This window comes from Mesocricetus auratus, unplaced genomic scaffold (genome assembly GCF_017639785.1).
Source record: "Mesocricetus auratus isolate SY011 unplaced genomic scaffold, BCM_Maur_2.0 Super-Scaffold_100006, whole genome shotgun sequence".
NCBI classification, from domain to species: Eukaryota; Metazoa; Chordata; class Mammalia; order Rodentia; family Cricetidae; genus Mesocricetus; species Mesocricetus auratus.
The window spans coordinates 54,974,574-54,993,714 of record NW_024429190.1 but is presented as its reverse complement, the minus strand read 5'-3'; the positions used below and the strand labels follow the sequence as shown (position 1 = coordinate 54,993,714).

General features: G+C 45.1%; 1 protein-coding gene across 6 annotated transcripts in view; it reads right to left on the bottom strand.

Annotated features, from left to right (window-relative positions):
• The window catches only part of Cracd (capping protein inhibiting regulator of actin dynamics), a 210,680-nt gene that overhangs the window by 41,513 nt on the left and 150,026 nt on the right, over positions 1-19,141 (bottom strand). For all 6 annotated transcript variants that reach the window (XM_040747245.1, XM_040747248.1, XM_040747250.1 and 3 more), the window contains one exon: positions 8,568-8,742. The gene's annotated coding sequence lies outside the window, so the exon portion shown is untranslated. The remainder of the gene's footprint in view (positions 1-8,567; positions 8,743-19,141) is intronic.

Genomic DNA, 19,141 nt, shown 5'->3' with positions numbered 1-19,141 from the left:
AAGAGAAGACGTCCTTGACATTGGCCTGACATCATATAAGATTTGGAGGTGTCTGACACGCACAGGTTCACACTCTATGAGAGCACCCCAGGACCCATGAACCGTCAACCGGCGGCTTTGAATGGGCGGGGTCAATTCTGAGGTAAGGTTTGTGATGTTGGCACTGAGGTCATTCTGGAGTGGGGCTGAGGGTTCTGTTTTTCTACATTCCGGAACACTGAAGCCTCTGGACTGTGATTGTTATGGATTTGGAAGGTCAGGAGGGAGACACTGGCATTTCTCCTCTGGCACTTCATATGCTCAGTTGAAGGAATTAAGTCCAGTAGGAGGCTACCTCAGAGCAAGTACCATTCTGGTCCCTGTTTGTCAGGACACAGAACAAAGTACAGAGCTGCTGGGAAGGTCTTGTTTCTGTGCTCAGAGATCTCAGGCAGCATGACCGAGCCTGGCTGAATTGCTGTACTCTGTTCTAATGCATAGATTAGATAATTATGATAAGACTCTCATCATCAGCTATATAAGGATCAAACGTTTTAACCTCTGCTCAGGTGAAGGGCGTACTGTCACTGTTACTGTTGGTTTTGAAGCCATTTCCAATTACTTTCTTGGACTGCTTCAGAGGATGGTACTGGCATGATGCTCTGGTGCTGGTGCCAGCGTAGCCAGTGGGGTCACATAGTACGTGTTCTTGGTCACAGGAGAAGACGTGTATGTGTGGGGCCCACAAAATGAAAAGGAGGAATCACTAAAGGCAGCTGTTGTGGTAAGAGGTATATGACGTCACTGTGCCTGGGTTTTACCTCCAATCTATTGTGATATGATTGGCATCTGTAAAGTCCTTCAGTTCAAGCTAATTGTGCTTCCTCTCAAGCTCTGTGTTAATTGTGAACAGTCCATTTGCCAGCTCAGAAAACAGCAGTGCTTCCCTTTGCCAGAATTCTACTGAACAAAGCTGCATGTTTTCCTAGCATTCCAGGATGGGATGGGGCCTGAATTACTCTTGCTCTGGAAAGCAGAAGATATGTAGGGTAGGACTCAGTGCATTGAACCAGAGTGCCTTGTATGCATGTCTGTGCAATACATGGAAGCATTGTGCCCAAGGAGGCCAGTACATCCCCTGGAGTTATGAATGTCTGTGGATGCTAGGAACTGAATCTGGAATCTGGGTCTTCTGGAAGAGCTACCAATGCTCCTAACTGCTGGGTGGTCATCTTCAGCCCCTGACTAGGCCTTAAGGATATTGCTGAACTTACCAAGTCTTCCATACTTTCCATGACATCAGGTGATACACGTTTAGTGACAGCTGACACTGCAGCTATGCCTTCTGTAGAGCTAAAATCATCCTACTTGATTTTAGCTTTCCAGCTATTATTCAAAGTCCAGGACCCACCGACAACACCTTGGAGTAGCAGTCTCCAGAGGGAAATTCTCCCATCTGAAAATGAAGGCTCTCTGCAGCTGCACAGTGAATGATGTTTCAGGCCAGCAAACTCCCCACCCCCTGCTTCTTATCCTTTGTCTTTTTCTTTTCTCTCTCTCTCTTTCTTTTTTTTGGACAGGCATCATGTAATTTGGGACCACAGATATTGGGTAATTACTATAGCAATGACTTCAGGCATAAGGAAATATAATTACAGTCCAATTTCAGCTTGTTTCCATGACAACAGGGCAATTGCAATTGATCAGCAGTTTTCTTTCTAAACAGATCCATGACTCTCATTCAAATGAAATGCTAATGAGCAATTAAATATCCTCATCATACAAACTACAGCTGTTGGAAAAGACTGGAACCAGACTCTGTAAGGTGTGGCATCTTTAACTTGCATCCTGGATTCTGGGATCCTGTAAAAATATTTGGTGTTCCACAGACCATAGAGGACCAATTGCCTGTCAATTACAACAGAGACAGGGTATGTCATACATATTCCAGGGAACAGGATCCACCCTGACATCTTAAACAGTCTAGAGGTGGGAGCTAGGGGGTTGTCTAATTGTCCCTGTAGCACAGGACCAGGAATTCTCCAGCATGCCTCTCAAACTCTGGACTCTGCAGGCATCCCTGCTGCCTACCTTACTCCTAAGTTGCCCTTGTGGAAAACCCTTTTTCCCTCTCATGTGGATCAGTTTCCTTTAGGTTTGTGCTCTGGAAATTAAACACTGGTCATCGGCACCATCATTTCTATCTCTGGTGACATTGCCATGTGTTTATAAAGTGGTTTACAACAGACTGGGCAGTGTTCTGCTCATACTTGACTTTATGGTAATACTGGGAGACTTGTTAGTTTAGCAGATCAAGGGATTGGCTTGCCTCAGGTCACCCAGCTCATAAGTGACAACTCCTGCATCCACAAGACAACTCCACCTCCTCATCTGCACCTTTCCTCAGAACTGCTACTGCTGAGTCACCAACACCCTTTTGCCTAGACTTTCAAAACCCAGATCAACTTCTAGCAAGTTTTGAATTCCCATTCAAAGTTTTGTTTTTAAAATTTCTCTATTCCCTGATTAATTTAGCCACAAATCCCTATGGGTAGAGGATAAATGGTTTCTGGAAACCACCAAGGCTGGTTGGTGACAGAGCATACACAGTGTGCCAGGGAGTCCTGAGCTGTGCTGGAATTTCACTGGAGACATGTCTCATGATGCCAGCAGTGTTCTTTCCCTTTCCAGCAGGTGAGAGTGGTGAGGATGCTCTTCATCATGGGGGGAAAGTAGAGGATGATTAGATTACTACCAACTTGTAGAGTGGGAACCACCAGTAAAGTAAACATGCAGTGTTCATGTATTTATTCATTCAACAGTTACTGAATGCCTAGAGTACACCAGGCACAGTGCTGGGGACTGGAAATATAAGCATTGTAGGTCATAAGGTGAAGAAACTGGGAGGTCAGTGGTGGGTGGATACTTTGTTACCATTGTCATAAGGACTCAAGGGTTGGAGGATTGGTCTTCATTTGGTGATTATCAAGAGGCTCTGTAAAAGCTGGGCGTTGGTGGCACACACCTTTAATCCCAGCACTCAGGAGGCAGAGGCAGGATCTCTGTGAGTTCGAGGCCAGCCTGGTCTACGAGAGCTAATTCCAGGACAGCCTCCAAGCCATAGAGAAACCCTGTCTCGAAAAACAAAACAAACAAACAAACAAACAAAAAAAGAGGCTCTGTAAAATTTAGGAAGTGCTTAGCTGGAGAGAGTAGGTGTGGGGCCCTAGGGGTATTTTGTCCCTCGCCTTGTCCTGTATTTCTCTGTTTCCTGTCAGCCACAATGTGAACAGGGTTTTTCTGACAGGTGCTCACACCACCAGGATGTTGTACCCAAGTGCATGGGGACCAGCAGTCACAGACCAGATGGGGTTATTTCACATGGAAACCACAGCTTATCAAAGTAGCAGATTGAGGTGACAGCCACATCTCTAGCATTAGGAACACTAGCATCTGTCTGATACTCGGTTTCACTGTAAAATGCAGGTAGTAACTAAAGACTCAAACTTACCAGAAATCCTTCTTTAAAACTTTTTTTTTTTTTTTGGTTTTATGAGTCAGGGTTTCTCTGTGTAGCTTTGGAATTCACAGAGATCCACCTACCTCTGCCTTCCAAGTGTTGGGATTAAAGACATGTGCCACCACTGACAGACTTTAAAAAGATTTTTATTCTTTTAATTGTGTATATGCTTGTCTATGTGGACATGTATATACATGAGCACTAGTGAGTGTCTGGAGCTAGAGTTGTAAGTGATTATAAGATACCCGGTGTGGTGCTGGGAATTCAACTCGGGTCTTCTAGAAGAGCAGTAAGTGCTTTTAACCACCGTATCATTTCTCCAAGCTCCTGCCCTAAATCGTTTATCAATTTACATTTTTATCATCAAGGGATAAAAGTTTCAACCACTACACATCCTTGCTAATTCTTTAAACAAACAAACAAGCTCGTGTGTGTGTGACATATTTCCCTATTGAACAAGCAGGGCTTATTTTTATTTTTCCTTTTGTTTTTAAGATTTTATTTATTTATTGTGTATACAAAGTTCTACCTGCATGTTTGCCTGCAGGCCAGAAGAGGGCACCAGATCTGTTTTAGATGGTTGCGATCCACCATGTGGGTGCTGGGAATTGAACTCATGACCTCTGGAAGAGCAGAATGCTCTTAACCCCTGAGTCAGCTCTCCAGCCCCGCAGGGCTTATTTTTAACAAATTCCTCTTTCTCATTTTTCCTCCTTCTCTCCCTCCCTCCCTTCCTTCTAAGAAATGTCTATCCTAATTCTTTGCCTAGTTTTTAAAAGTTTTTTTTGACATTTTATTAAATTGTAAAAGATCTTTACCTGTCCCTAATAGGAGGACCTTACCAGAGCTATTGTTTGCATGTGTTTTCCTTCATTCTGTGGAAATTTTGCATTTTTGCATTCCTTAAACTCAATGGAAACACAGAAGCCCTAACCCTGTATCTTGAACCTAGATGAGCTTTTCTCATAAGTCTAATAACATTTTAATGAGTATGGATTCCTTGGGACTTTTTTTTTTTGGAGAGGATCTTTCTTTATGGTCCAGGCTGGCCTGCTTCAATCTTTCAAACAAGCAAGATATTTGTGCCTAAGTCATAAGGCTAGTCTGTGGTTTTGTTGGCTTGCTTGTGACATCTTTACACGTTTATGGTGCAAAGTTAGCACATGCCTATAGAAAAAGATGGAAAATTCCCCCTTATTCTGTCTTTCCCGCCTTAGGTCTCTCTGACAGAACACTCACTAAGTAGCCTAGGCTGCCCTTGCGCTCACAGCCCTCCTCCCCTTGGACCCTGGGATTTCCGGTATGCACCGCCATCCGCAGCTTGCCACATCCATTCTGGCCTTGAAGTTTCTGCTTATGGCGTTTACCTTGACCGGGACATGTCCCTCAGCTCTTCCCCGCCCTGCCTGCTGTTAGGAGCCGTCTCAGGCCCCCTCGTTCCTGGACTCTTTCTTGACCATTCAGATTCTGGCCTGAGTTCACTGCTTCTGGAGACCCGTTAGGTTAGAGCCGGCACCGGTAAGTGCTGCCATTGGATATGCAAGCACAGACATCGAGGGTCCAGGAGGAAGTAACTGCTGCAGCAGAGAAAGTGGAGCCCCGGAGTCTCCTTCAGCAGCAGGAAGCAGGCTGGCAACTGAGCTCAGAGACCCAAGGCCAGGAGGACACCGGCTGTGCAACACTGCAGTCTCCCTGACTGCATTCAAGAACACACTGTCTACCACTGGCAGCTGCTCAGGGGTTTAGCAGTGCTGTGAGCGTGTGATACCACCCAAGCCTTAGCTTTCTCATCTGTAAACCTGAGATAAGAAGAATCTTAGAGAGTTGTGGTATGACATGAGTTCATCTGTGCAAAACACATGAAGGCTATTAGTGAGTGGTCACTTTAATAGATGCCACTGGATGTTTATTCTCTATGGAAAAAAAGAATCTGTGATCAACGGAACCCTGCTACATGACATCCTCCTTCTTAGAAACTCACATGGTACATAACACAGTAAAAGCCCTAGGTAAAATTCCTAACGTATGTGTGTACCAGACACATTTACCAGGAGGGCTCTTCCCCTTTTTTACATGTAACACTCATCTCTTCCACTTTCTGTTATTGGCGTTCCTGTGGCAGGGCGCTGCTGCTCTCTAGCCCTGGTTGGTCTGGTACTCACAATGTAGCTCAGGCTAGCCTTGAACTCACAGCATTCCCATTGCCTCGGCCTTTCAAATGCTGACACGGAAGGTTTATTTAACTGACTTTTGGAAATGCAGTATCAATTGTATTTAATTAACAAAGGAAATGCTATTAAATTGTTAAAAACCATCACGCCTTAAGCTTCACTTTCCCAGAGGCATATATAATTTAAAATCAGCAGCCAAGGAGCCTTGAAGCCCTGAGCTACAGAAAGAGCAGAGTGCCCTGGAAGTCCCAAGGAACGGCCGACTTTAGGTGGGGGGGGGGGGCGCGGACAGATCAGTGCACTATTCTTAGCCACAGAGACATTTCTAGAAGTACAGACTCTTGGAGTCCAACCTGCTAAAGTTCGGCAATTTTAGTAATTAAATCCCACCCCCCTGGATACAGGTTTAGTCTTTCAGGCTTTCAGGGTAACCCTCGTATTCAGGAAACTCTCCCTCAACACTGGACCAATTTCACTGGACTGAACTTGGCCCCTTTAAACATATAACTGATTATGTCCCCGGGACTTGGAGTTTTGTGTGTCCATGAGCACTTTCTGTTTTGGAATGGAAAGAAAAGACTCCTTCAGATTAATTTCTAAATATTTCTGAAGTCTTCCTTTTCTTTTCCCAAGGCAGGGTTTCTCTGCATAGCCTTGGCTGTTCTGGCACTCTGTAGACCAGGCTGGCCCTGAACTCACAGAAATCCACCTGCCTCTGTCTCCCAAGTGCTGAGACTAAAGGCGTGCGCCACCACCACCACCACCTGGCACATTTGTAAATCTTTATGCAGTGTGCAGTAGTGTGTCTGTCAACTGAGCACTAAACTGAAAATAATTTTAGGAAGCCTTTTTTTTCATTCCTTTCTATCTGTAAATAGGGCAAAGGAGCAGAACTCCAGCCACACTGTAAGGCATTCATGTAATGTCTCCTGGAAGAAGATGGAAATTCTTGATGTTTCAAGACAGGTCTCGCTATGCAGCTTTGGCTGGCTTGGAACTCACTATCACACCAGTTTCATTTTGAAGATTTATTTATGTATATCGAGTGCTCTATCTGCATGTACACCTTTATGCCAGAAGAGGGCATCAGATCCCACTATGGAAGGTTGTGAGCTACCATGTGGTTCTGGGAATTGAACTCAGAACCTCTGGAAGAGTCATCTCTCTAGCCCCTTTATATTACAATTTTAATTTAAAGACAGATACTAAGACTCCATAGTCCAAACATACTCTTAGCTTTTTTACTTATGAGACAAGTATTTTTATTTATATAAACAAATATGTAATTAAAATATGTTTCATACTGTGGTGGTGGTGGTGCACTCCTTCAATCTCAGCACTCAGGAGGCAGAGGCAGGTGAATCTTTGAGGTCAGCCTGGTCGACACAGCAAGTTCCAGGAGAGTCAGGGCTACACAGAGAAACCCCGTCTTGAAAAACCAAACCAAACCAAACAAAAAAATATGTCCCATACAAAAAGGGAGGTGTCTCTGAACAAAAGTAAAAAATTAGAACAGATAACATTACCTATACAGTAATGGAGTTGCTTGACCCAATGTACAATTAATTTCCTAAGATTTCTTAAAGCCTTCAGGGAAACCCTCAAGAGGTAAATGGAATACAGAAGCTAAATGAGCAGGAAGAGAATGTGTAGCAGTCCAAAGCAATTCAACAGGACATAGGGGACCGACAAGGTCACAACCTACTGCAAAAATTAAGTGTGCTTTCAGAGGACCCTCAGTCCAAAGAGGGAGTCTGTGGACTGGACTTCACCGAGTCTCAGTACAGCTTTAGTGCTTCATTCTGCTACGAGGTGGAAAAGATCCACATTCATGTTTTACAGCATGAGAAACCGAAGTGAAACTGGGATCGCTCCCCCACTGACCACAGCCAGCTTTATGGCAGTGACCACAGCGTCCCTTACTGCTTGCTATGCTTGCCTTCCAGCCAAGGCCTTTCCTTTTGCAGAGGTTTATCATTCTCAAGAGCTACAATTAAAGTTGACCATTTTCTTACGTGGTAAAAACCAGAATTTCCTTATTGCCACACACTCTGGAGAGCCTTTTTGTCTTTGGCGCCTGTTAGGTAAGTTGGGTGCCAGCACTCCATGGGAGGCTGAAGAAAACCTGGTGTCTGAGTTCTTGAGCCAGCCGGTTGCCAGAAACAAGCAAATCAACCATTTCCATAGAAAGTAACACGTCCTCTGTTGAGTCAGGCTAGAGAGACTAAAGAGCACAGCAAGGCTTCAGACTGCAGGGCTGGCGTGATGTCTCCAAGGGATGCTTTCTAAGAGTAGTCCCGGAGTTTAGTCATCTCTAACTCCCGCCTCGTGTCCCAGCACTGAGGGGACAAAGGCCCCACCCCAACTCTCCATGCTCTGATTTTGAGGTCCTTGATCAGATTTAGTGCCTATAAGAGGGAGAAAGATGTGGGGAGACAGGTAGGGAGGAGGGGGAAGCCGAAGGGAAAGGGATAAAGGAGGGAGAAGAGGAGGAGAGGAAAAGCAAGGAGTTTTGCGAAGAACGCATCCCCCAAGCAGCTGGAGGTGTCCTGTGGCGCGTCCACGAAGGTTGACCTCCCTGAGCTGGGGACTCTATCCTTGCCTCACGCGTAAGGTCTAGACTATGGATACCTTTTCTCTCAGTCCCAGGACCCTTGTTGAGCTCAGCCAGTGAAGTGATGCCCTCCACCACCAGAGAGGGCAGAGAAACGCAGGCTCAATCCCTGTCACGGTGATTTCTCCACCCAGCACACCAGGTGCCACCCTCATGCTCAGGTGGCACACCTTTAAAATGTTGCCCCTGCTCTCCAAATCCCAAGCTCACACAGATCCTCCAGGGAGCTCTTTCCTCACCCCGGACTCTGCCAGAGGCATACAAGGAAAGGGCAAGTTATTACCTCAGACTGTTCTCCTGGGTCTCCTCATCCGAAGAGAAGGTCCCATTGCCTGCACTCCAGGGAGTGTGGGTCTGCCTCTGCCTCCCGGCTGACTCCTCAGACAGCGGGGAGCTCTTCTTTTTCTTTTTGCCAAACAACTTCTTAAAAGGCTGGAATCTGCCTCCCTTCTTCTTGTCTGTGAATTACAAGATAAACACACACAGCTGCAGCTTGATAGGGTTGTGCCTCGGAACCTAGGAACAAATTACCGCATAGCCACCTCTGGCCAAGACAGCCAGGGCAAAGGGCAGTCATAGACAAAGCCTGTTGCTGAGAACATCAGGGCCGCCCAGGCGCCAAGGTGCGCAGTGAGGCAGGGCATAAGCCGCAGGCATGGTGCACCTTTTGACCCTCAGGCTTCTACAAGACCATGCTGCGAGGCCACTGGGACACGCCACGCGCATGCCACCTGAGGGTGGTGCCTCCTTTCTTTAACAAAGCTGACGGTCAGGGTCATTCCCCGGGGAGAAGCTGAGAAGAGCATCCAAGCATATGGGATCTAAAAAGCGTATACTATAAAAGCCCAATCATTCTGAATTAGCCCTGCCACATACAGAGGATAATAGTTAGCTCTTGGTACAGACTTTGCCCCATTGCCACCCATAACCATATAGCCCCAGTTTATCCCTCGAGTCTCCTTTAAAATTCTATGAAGAGTCCACAAGCAGTGCTATAAACCCCGCCCCACATATTACTACACCTACTAGGGACCCAGGCTTGCTGCCAAGCTTTGCTGAGGTATTTTCAGCAGTACCTCCCACTCTGTTCCTTTGGATACAGGTTCCTGCACCTCACTCCAGTTCTGCCACGGAACAGAAAGTGTAAACCCTGTTCTACCGGAAAAGCCCTGTTTCTCCTCTTTCCTTGAGTACCTTAGAGTCACGGGGTAGTCTGGTGACCATCTTTAAAATTGTTTCACCCCCCCTTCTCTGCCATTGCTGCAAGGACCTGCGAGAAAGGTCAGTCTCCGCAATGGCTTTGTGTCATTACTGGACATTATTAGTGTCCCTGTCTGTACATGAGAGATCAGAGAAGCAGATATGAGCTAACTAGCTTGTGATCCAGGGAATATATGCTTGAAGTGAGAGTGAGTGGCTCTAAGGAGAGGGGACAATAGAAGATCACAGGGGGATTAAAAACACCCACAGGAAACAGTCCCCAAGCCCTGCAGCTACAACCTCCTGCATGGGGACCTGGGTATGACAGGCAGGTCAGTCAGCTCTGCAGTTTCTCATGATGAGCCTCATCTGTGGCCTTACTAGGACATCATAAAAGTGGGGAAGCTGAGTGTTCCTTGGAGTTCAAGATTAGCCTGGACTATATAGTGAGTTCCTAGATAGCCTGGGCAAAAACGAAACTGAAGGGAGGAAGCAGGGCTTTAAACCCTTTCACTCCAAACTGGGAGATACCGGCCAAGGAAGCAAACCGAAATGCTGTTAGAGGCACAGACCTCAACTTTGGTGGGACCTGAATGGGACCAAACCTTAAAGGACTATAACCTATCAGTGGTCTTGGTCCATAATATATAGCGTGCTAGGCATTTTGTCCTTAAAAAGGGCTACGCATGCTGGGCAGTGGTGGCTCACGCCTTTGATCCCAGGACTTGGGAGGCAGAGGCAGGTGGATCTTTGTGAGTTTGAGGCCAGCTTGGTCTACAGAGCTAGTGCCAGGACAATCAGGGCTCCACAGAGAAACTCTGTCCTGAAAAAACAGAAGCAAAATAAAAGGGCTATACGTGATTTGTAAAATGAGAGAAATGTGCAACTCAGTTAAGATCATATTTATAATGGTAAAAGCAGTCAGGTATGACAGCGCTTCCTGTACTCTGCATCTGGGAAGCAGTAGGAGGAATCTATGTGAATTTGAAGCCAGACTGACGTACACAGTTAGTTCCAGGCCAGCCAGAGCTACACAGTGAGACTTTGTCTCCAAAACACACATGGTTAATAAAAAGATATGAGGATCTGATTTCAGGTGTTTGTATGTTTTCGATGTACACAGGAGTGGGTATGATAGTAATATTGACACCTGCTTTGCTCTCATGAGTAAAATCCCCTCCCCCACCCCTACCCAGGATTTAAAGCCTCAGGTAGACACTGATGACGCTACGGGACGACAAGGCTGAAGACAGATAAGTGGCAGCTGGTTCCTAGGTTGAGCAGCATCACAGTAAATGGTCAATAACTTACAGTATATTCCTTTTTCCCTCAAGGCATAATTCTTCCTTTTTCCTTCTATAAAACTACCTATGTCTTGCCAACACACACACACACACACACACACACACACACACACACACACACATACACAAGCTCAGACTTTTCTATCAGATATATTTCTTTTTTCCCCATTTTTGATTTTATTTTATATTCCAACCACAGTTCTCCCTCCCACTCCTCCTCCCATCCCCCATCCCCTCCTTCCATCCCCCCCATCACCTCCCCCTAGTCCACCCCCATCCTACTCCTCCTCATGGGTAAGGGCTCCCATAAGAGTTAACATAGTCCTATCAGATATATTTCTATCAGATATACTCTAAGACATAATATCTCATATTAACAGTGCCGGTTAGGATATCCTGACCTCAGCAGGGGCCCACAGTCTAGTTCTCCAAGCAGAGCAGGGAAGTGTAGATTGTACTTATAATTTATAAACAAGGAACAATCATATCTGATGTAGCGTAAAGGCAGATCTGGTGATGTTCAGGGGAGCTGGAACCAAGGGAGTCCATTACAATGAGAAGCTAGCCAAAACACAGTCTTTGGACAAGTGACTGGCATATGAAACCAACAGGTTAACTTAATCCATGTGTCAGCAGAGGTCCTTGACACCATCTTATTGTTCGGAAAGCCACCAGGGAAAGTATTTGCCATGCTTTTCACAGTGTTGAAGAAGTGATCAGAGCACAGAACACAAGTATGAAGCCTGGAGAGGATGCTGGGGCACAGTAACCGTGACTTGGAGCCCTGTGTGGGCTTCTTGTGGGATGCTCCTGCAGGAGGGCCTGCTGAGGGAGAGCTGTGAAGCAGGTGCTGTGCTGCCCTGTGCTCCACCTTAAAGGACAACCCGTAGTTTTCCAAGAGTACCGTGCTGGTGTCATCAAGGAAGACCTGTCAAAGTCCAAGCATCCGTCAGGGCACTTCTCGGGAACCCTGGAATGCTGTTTTGCTGTTTCAGCAGTGCCGTGGGTAATTATCACGGAGGGAAGGGAATACTAAAATGTAGCCCTACTTTCCACTGGACTGACAGCCCTTCCAAGAAGGAGAAAGAAAGACCTTAAACCCTAATAACACCAACTTCTCTTTAGAGGATGCCGAACACACAGGCTCCTGCCTGATCCATGTCTAAGGACATCTCAGGTGGGAAAAGTTAACGCCTTGTCCTCATTTCCAAAATCTATGCTATGCTTTCTATCAGAAATATCTCCATATATTAAGTTTAGGAGTTCATCTTATGATTATTTTACCATTAACTTGTTAATCTAAGATTAATTTTTGAAACGATTTAGTAATAGTACTTAGGTCATACCTACATTTAGGCTGTAAAACGAAGTGACATTAATAGAGTATGAATTCTTTTTAAAATTATTTTTTACTTTTAAGATTAAAATATAATTATATAATGTCTCCTTACTCTTTATTCCCTACAAGCCCTCTCATATATCCCTCCCTGATCTCTTTCAAATTCAGTCTCTTTTTCATTAATTCTTGTTACATACATATAGGTATATACATATGTGACTACATACATAAATATAACCTGCGTAGTCCATATAATAATGTTACTTGTAAGTATATTCCAGGGTGAACTATTTGGTATTGGATAGGTCTTTCCCGGGGAAGACCATTTCTCCCACTCAGCATTCTTTAGTTGACTATAGTTTTCTGTGCAGGGTTGAGGCCGTGGGCTTTTCTCTAGCCACACTAGGTTGTCTGCTGTAAATGTCGACTGCTATTGTCCTTGTTCAGCTCATGTTTAAGCAGTTACGATGGTGAGACTTTATGGGTACAGAATATAAACTCTTTAAGCCATAGCAGGAGTTACACATTTTTATTTGATCCCCCCAATTTGTATTCACACATATGAGACCTCCTACTCACCCCAGAGCTAATTATAAAACAATTCCCTGCCACAAGGACTATTTCTGTAAGTCTGGGCATATGTCTATGAACATCCACTAAATAAACCTAGGACTTTGGAGGAACGTTAGAGGTTGGCTCCACAGTCTCAACTGGCTTCAGGGCACAACCCCTGGTAGCTGCTATTTTCTTAGCAAGCAGCAAGTGCTATTGCTAATACTTTTCATGCTACAGATGGGGCATGAGAGAACGAAGGGGCTGCAACAATCCAGCAGAATACAGCACACTCCGGCAAAGCTGACATGAAACATCCCCAGTACTCTACCGTAGGAGCAACCCTTCTCCGATGCCAGTGTTTGAGAGGACATCGGAGGATTTGACAGCACGAACCTTACTGTTCTCAGCCAGATGAGACCACTGGGACAAGGAAGGAGAATTGCAATCACTAGTAACTTTGTATTCGCTGGCAATCACTAGTAACTTTGTATTCGCTGGCTACAGACACAGTTGAGGATTAAATGTGTGGGCCCAAAAACCAGAGCATTTGGCCCAATTCTTAGTCTCATCTTCAACTAGTATCTACTTCGAACCTCTCTACATCTCACCATCTTTAGCTTTAAGATCGAATTCATGGGCGAGCAGTGGGGTGCCACGCTTTCTTAATATGTCTGAAATTTTCTATAGTTTTCCACATAAAAGAGCCTATGGATGCACACACGTTGCTTTAGGATCACTGTGGTTTTCACGCTCTGAGTACTGAATTAAATGAATTTATTTTCATCGTTCAATAATTACTTTAGGGTTTTTTCCTTTAAAGAAGTCATTATTTCATGGACATAATCAAGAACCACCAGAGGCCTGCATCTCATAATCACTAGTTTACACAGATAATCCTAAAGATTAAAAATCGCTGGGAAAGTCAAGCAAATAGCAATCTGTTTCCACTTTTCATATGGGTAAAATTCTTATATGTCCATTTCTAACTCAAGAATTATTCAGGCATCTGACTCCTTTGCACTGGGTTCTAGGGTATGCCTCCAACTGAGAAACTGATGTCACAGTTCAGTTCAAGCATCGTCATAAACGTGTTAATGTGACGTTCTCAGACGTCGTCACCAGACATCTGAGAATCCAGGTGAAAAGAGATGAAATTCGAGTCTCTGTGAAGTGAGCACAGAGGCCTAATGTGCTATCCCCATTGCGCTCCCAGAGCAGAGACTACAGCGCCTACTAGGAAGCTTGTCTTCAAGTCTGGTTTGGTTAAAGAAACTTGACTTTCTCTCCTCCTGCTCCCTCTTTTCCTGCTCCTCCTCCTGCTCTTCCTCCTCATGTTCCTCCTCTTACTCCTCCTCCTCCCATTTTTCCAACAGACCTTTACTGTGTAACCCAAGTTGGCCTCAAACTTGTGATGATGCTACTGCCTCTGCCTGCCAAGTGCTAGGATTACAGGCACTAGTTCCAGTGGTTTCTCTGAACTCACTTTGATGAATTGTCTCATTAGTCTTCCATTCTTCCCTCCTCTCCCTTTCCTACTTCCTCTCACCTCCCTCCTCAACCATCTGCAACTATTGAACTACGTATAGACTTCATTATGTCTTTTAGTTACTTTAAGAACTCTTATACACACACCACCCCCTACATACCCCCACACACTTACACCCTTCTTTCTTCTAAACTCCAATGCACACTCCTTTGTAAACATGAGAGTACATGGAGATATTCTGGACTTAACTGGCTAAATAAATTTAACATTTTATGGAAGTTTCTGCACATATTCACATGTAAATAATTACCTTAGGATATAGTACACAGCAACTGTCTGAATCCCATGATTCTACTATTTGAGGGGATCTTCACTACCCTGCGGCCATCTGAACACCCTTATGAGACTGAACTTGCAAGTAAAAAAGATAACTGAACAGTGATGCATAGACACTCAAGGCCGTCACATTTGTACAAGACCCCATGGTTCAGAGATATTTTAGGCACAGCTAAGGAGCTGGCAGTATGTCACTTGGACTCTGCATCACAGGGGCCATGAGATGGCAGAACAGGGACTAGGATTCGACTCCCAGGGAGTGGTGGGCTGATAACCCAGCTTGTTAGGTCACAAGAGGAAAGACAGGCATCTTCTCTTTTTCTAGGGGAAGCAGAGAAGGAAGAAGGTACTTGCTGCCATGTTGAGAAGATGAAAAGACAGTATCAGGACCCCTTCAGGACAAGGCAGGGGTCCCCAGAACAAATGAAAGACCAGGGATAACAGGGAATGTCCCTGCTTCTCTCCGCATCCTTTGAATCCAACATAGTGCCCGATGCTCAATAGCATGGAACATCTGTTCCTGCCCTAAAGGGGCCACATATTTAGAGGTCAGAGATCTCCAGTTACAGAGACATATATTTAGATGCTTGTGGGGCTCAAGGCAGCACTGTATGACCAAGCACAATAGTTTTGGAAGACATCCATATTCATGAACTTGCACCAGCCTTACAAAAGCCATTGGCACTCCTGGAAGCACAGATAACGGATAGGGGTTCCTCAATGCTGTTGATCAGTCCTATAATCTCACTTGCTTTGAATGTAAATGTGTTCCACCTTCATTGACAGATGCAATCGCACCCACAAGACACGTTAGGTGAGTGCAGAAAACTGTATTCTGCTCAACTTACATGTGTAGGAATAAGACAAAACTCAAAAGAATAAGAAACTCACACCCCCAAACATCTAGTTACTTAGGTCACCGCTTTTGTAAGGAGATACATTACGAGTTGTTGCAGGTTTCCATCTAATTTCAGCAACTGTCCTTCTACTACCTCAGTGCAGCTCTCCCAAAGCAGATGTTAGTACTTTATCAATGCAAAGTGTCACATGTTTAAATATATACATCTACTCTAGAGGGTCTCACTATGTAGCTCTGGCCGTTCTGGAACTCATTAGTTATATAGACCACGCTGGCTTTGAACTCACAAAGATCTGCCTGCCTCTGACTCTCAAGTGCTGGGGTTAAAGGTTTGTGCCACCACATTCGGCTTTGTCTATGTAGTTATATATTTCTTAATCGTTTATTCACTTCTATACAATTGTGCTACACTTTTAAATTAGGTTCCTATTAAAATTAGGATTAGAGTTTGCACATTGACTCTTAACACTGGGTCTGGGATAGTATTTTATAATTCAACACAATATTGTTGGAAAACACAAAATTTCACTTACAGAGAAGCAGGACTTTGTCATTGCCATTGATCAATTGTGTGTGTATGTGTGTGTTGCGGAATATTTGTGTGCACTGTGAAGATGTGTCTCTGCCTAAGGTGCCTTCTGATTGGTTTAATAAAGAGCTGAATGGCCAGTTGCTAGGCAGGAGGGAATATGGGGGATTTCTGGAGAGAGAGAGGAGGAGGAGGAGGAGGAAGATAGATGCATGGGCTTCACTAGAGATTTCTGAAGAAGTCAGACATGCAGTACAGAACAGAGGTAACTGTACCACATGACAGAATGTAGATTAAAAAAAACAGGCTAATTTAAGTTACAAGAGCTAACTGAAAAAAAGCTTAAGCTAATTAATATAAAGTCTCCATGTCATTGGGGAGCTGGCGGTTCCACAAAACATAGTTTGACAGAAGTTTGCTATGTGTATGTGAGTTATTTTTAAGACAGGGTCTCACACTGTAACTTCCTTCTGTCTCAACCACATGAGCACAGAGACTAGAGGTGTAAACCCTAGGATTCAGTGACAGGCTTTTGCTTACTACCTTGATTTTTGTTTTAGCAACACATAATTCACATGGACCAACTCTATGTTTAACATAATCTCATGAAATGGCTTGTGCTTCCCCAGGCCTAGGCAAGGGCCCACTGACCAAAACGGCAGCTGTTTCTGGCTTTTCGCTTTGCTCATCCCTCAAAACTGCATCACGTTTTAAAATTTCTAGTGTTTTTGTGTTGGTTTGTCAGAATGCCCTTTTACATATGTTTCACTATTCCCAAGGGAAACCAAATATTTAGAAATAGTAACAGAGGCAGAAAGGGTTTCTAATAGGAAGTCTCGGTGTTTGGGTACATCTCTCCCACATAGTAGAAGGTGTGTGGGTGGCGGCTTCCTCACTGCCAGTTCCTGCTGTCTGAGTTTCAGAGGGTGTCGTGAGTCAGCGATCAACGGTGAACTGAGGTTAATGGCAGAGGAGCTGACTGCCATCTCTATACAAGGGCAGCACATAAGTGCCATGGCAGCTCTAGACGCAGCACACTAAACACTTGTAGGACACGCTATGCGCCCACCTGGCCAAGCTGATGGATAAGACAAAATCGGCAAGAGGGGCTTCAGTCGGAGAATAAAACCAATAGGAAACGCAGAGGCCCATGCGTATCTCTGAGAACTGGCTCAACCCTGACTAAGCAGGCCTGAAATCGTCAGAGAGGACAGGATGCGACTCACAGACACAGGCTCAGCTAAGCAACACTAAATAACCGGGGACAATAGGTTGGCCGAGTTGACACATCAAAATGATCATCAGGCTCCATCCCTCTTCAATTTGACATCCACATTCATGTCCTAAAATAAAACTTCATCTCAAAATAAAGGCAAGATGTGTATTAAACTATATGTGATATCCTACCCACACCTGAAAACATTTTATGCCCCCACCCCAGATGCCAAACCCTTGGGTGCTCTAATGCTTCTTGGATACTCTGTAGCTTAAAATTCAACTTTATCATCCTCCTCCTCCTCCTCCTCATCAGAAATATCATCAATATTATCATAATCAACAACATCATCATTATTAACAACAACGTCATCATCATCACCATCTTCTTCAAGGATGAGGCAGAGAAGACCGGCCAACTTGTGCAGACCCGTAATATAAGATATTCAGGTAGCCAAGGCAAAAGTGTCACAAGTTTAAAGCCAGCCTGAGCAATTTAGCAAGACCTTGTCTCCAAGTGAAAAGTTAAAAGGCTAGGCATGGGTCACCAAGATGGCGCCGGGGAAAGGTGCCTGTCACCAAGACCTGAGTTTGGTCCATGGGACCCATGTGGCGGAAGGAGAGAATTGACTCCTGCAAATTGTCCTCTCATCCCCACAGGCATGGACCCACCCTGCGGAAAGAAAGGCGTTGTTCTGCTCTGTTCTGTTTTGTTTTGTTCTGTTCTGTTCTAAGGGCTGTAGCTCAGTGGTGGAACACTTTCCTAACATGCACGAGGCCCAGGGTTAAGTCCACAGTACTGCAAGAGAGAGAGAGAAAGAGAGAGAGAGGCTGAGGGGATGGCTCAGTTGCCGAAGCGCTTGCTGTACGAGCATGATGACCCTAGTTCAATTCCTGTCACTTACATAAGAAGCTGGGTATTAGAGGTCCAACCTTGTAATTCCAGAGCTTGGCCGGTGGAGGCAGGAGGAGCCGTGAAGCTCCATAGCCAGCCAAACCCAGCTTAATTAACAAGGCTCAGACCCTGGTGAGAGAGCCGGTGGACAGCTCCTAAAGTAACAACATCTGGGGTTGACATCTGGTCTCCACATACACACATACACAGAAGCGCGCTCCCTGCAGTGGTATGAATAGGAATGACCCCGTAGACTCACGTGTTTGAATGCTTAGTCACCAGGGAGTGACATTATTAGGAGGTGCAGCCTTGTTAGAGAAAGTGTTACTGGGGTGCTCTTTGAGGTCCAGTGCTCAATCCGGGTCCAGTGTCCACTTCCTGCAGCCTGCTGACCCAGATGTGGAATTCTTGGCTCCTTCTCCAGCACCATGTCTGCCTGCATGCTGCCATGCCCTGTCATGATGATAATGGACTGTAAGCCAGCCCCAATGAAATGTTTTCCTTTATAAGAGCTGCCTTGGTCATGGTGTTTTTTCACAGCAATAGTCTGTGTGAGGGAGTTGGATCTCCTGGAACTGGAGTTACAGGCAGTTCTGAGTTGTCATGTGGGTGGGTGCTGGGAATTGAACCCCAATCCTCTGGAAGATCATCCAGTGCTCTTAACCACTGAGCCATCTCTTCAGCCTCTAGGGCCTGTTTCTAAGCGAGATTAGATTAGGTTATGTCTGCCCCTACCCCTGCAACTTGTAACTTCATACACTATCTATGATATTCATTATGCTTTCTCCACTGCAGGTTTGTCTCTAGATGCTGCTGGCTTTGTAACCAATGTGCTTCTTCAGCAAAATAAGTGACCATTGGCACCTGGGAGAGGCAATAGCACAATCTGCAAACTGGCAAAGAGGCTATGTCATATAATATCCCTTCTTTGTGTCCGGGATCCAAGTCCCTGTTCTAGGAAAGGAAATGCTGATTTTCAAGAAGAGAGTCACAGTCTTAGAACTCAAATGTCTGCCTCCTGTCATCTCGTTGCTACACTTGAGCCTGATGCAGTGAGGCTAACAGTAGCTAATGCGTGACCCTCAAAACCTGGGCAAACATGTGGCCCTGCTATGATGGTTAATCGCCAGTGCCAACTT